Genomic DNA, 2,227 nt, shown 5'->3' on the forward strand with positions numbered 1-2,227 from the left:
TTTGAGCTCATCCATGGTAAGCACTCTAGTTTTTTCTACTTCAGTTTTAGATTCTACAATTTTGGCTTCAAAAACTTTGGATTCTTCTAGCATCTCTAGAAGTATTCCACTAGTCAATGCTATAACATTTTTTACCGCAAGCTCAAGTATGTCTACTATTGTTTCCATTCTGAGTACTAAGGCAATAAGTGCAAGGAAAGTTGAGTCTAAGGATCAACCAAGTATAAAATTTTTAAAAGGAAAGGAAATAGAAGAAGATATAGATTTGGATATGGAAATAGAAATTCCTAAATGGGATTTCTATAATCTATTTGTAGACCAAATGCACATAGTTGGTGAACTCCTCCAGAAAAAAGTCGAGCAACAAAGATTAAGAGAAGAAAGAGATAGAGAAAACAAGATATTAGATGATGCTAAGAATATTTTATCTAAGGCTATTGGAATTGAGGTTGATTCTTCTCAACCTATTTTTTTTTAGCTTGAAGAGGTAGTCCAAAAGTTCAATGAGGACATAGAAGGACAAGAGAAATTGATTGAAAAGAAAGAAAAGAAATTCAATAATAAAGTGCTAGAGCACATTGCTCAACAAATTGCTATTTATCTAGTTGAGTTATCAATAATTTTGGTCAATCTTGAGGTGTCATGTTCCAATGTGTCATCACTTTTTACAAAACTATGTGATGTCATCGAGTATACCAAAGAAGTTAAGGACAAATTGTCCAAAATTCATATTGATCTTAAGGCAAGTGCTCAACAGTTGTAACTTGACCCTAGTTCAAGCTCTACACATTTAAGAGGATTATATTTTTGTTAGATATGCAAACAGAGCTTTTAAGATAAGAAGCAAGGATTCACTCAACACTGGTTGATATCCAAAATATGATCCTTCCTATCATGGACTCTATGCAGAAACATATTATTTATTCAAAAACCTTGATTCATGATAACAACTTCTCTGTTGCTAACCACATGGTTGAACTATCAACTGAAGTTCAAGTTTCCATTTAGACATGTAAGGTTCTTCATGAAAATTTGGATAAATCTTTGGAAATTACCCTCAAAGTACACTCTAAATTCTTAACTCATTTTGATGTCTCCATGTAAATATGTTAGAATAAATCGTTGGCATTACTATCAAAAAGGGGTAGATGAGAAGAGTTAAAGGGGGAGATAAGATATGGGAGAAAAGTCAAAAAGGGAGAAGAGTAGAGTTACAAAGGGAGAAATGTATATAAGAGAAAAGTTGCATGTACATAATAGATCACATAGTATGGGGGAGATGTATGTTATGAATACAAGGTATTCAATATTGGGCTAATAAGTCTTTTCGTCACTAATGCCAAAGAGGGAGATTGTTGACATATTAGTTAAGTTTGTCATTAGTAACACACACTTATTCAGATTCAGTAGCCAATGAGCTTCTACAGTTACTACCAAGTCCTTTGGACCAGCTCTAATGGTTACTGAGAAAATTCAGTTACTATGAAGTTCAATAGATCAAATCGAGTAGTTCTGTGTATACCATGTTTATCAATGGTTACTGAGCATTGCAATGTCTATCGAATACTCATTTTATATGATGTGAAGATAGTGTTAATTGAGCTACTCCATGGTAACCAAGTGATTCAATGTTTGTAAAGTTGTACAATATCTACCAAGTCACCAATGAAGACTGAGTTCAAGACTACTTGAAAGTGATCAATATGGACTAAACTTCTACTTCTACCAGGAGCATGATGGTGCCAAGGAGTGAAAGTGGATGCCGAGTATCAGAACCTAATTGAGTTAGTCTTCAAAACCTGAGTATCCTCATGTGGGCCAACTTTGTAATATTTGTGTTAACTTGTCTCATGGTCGACTTTGTAATTTTGTAACTTGCATTGGTATATATATGTAATGTATTGTATCATATCCAATACATGGAATGTAACAATGTGTAATGCAAGTGCAAGAATGTGAATGTGAAATAAATTTAGTAGATAAAGAATTGTAAAGGCCATATCAGTACAAGGAGCAGCAGTGAAAAATCTATCACAGAAAGGTGATCAGTACATCAAGGAATCTCTATCAACAAACCTAGTTGTAAGTCAGAGATGTACTGCTTCATCCTAACAAGTGAACCAATAAAAATCCTTTAATAGGGTAGACCTAACAACCTTTTTTAAATCTCTTTATCAAGTACATACTTAATTGTATGTTTTAAAATCCTCTCACAAGGTGGACCTAG

This window comes from Cupressus sempervirens, chromosome 3 (genome assembly GCF_028749045.1).
Source record: "Cupressus sempervirens isolate cs-2001-9-10 chromosome 3, ASM2874904v1, whole genome shotgun sequence".
Lineage (NCBI taxonomy): Eukaryota > Viridiplantae > Streptophyta > Pinopsida > Cupressales > Cupressaceae > Cupressus > Cupressus sempervirens.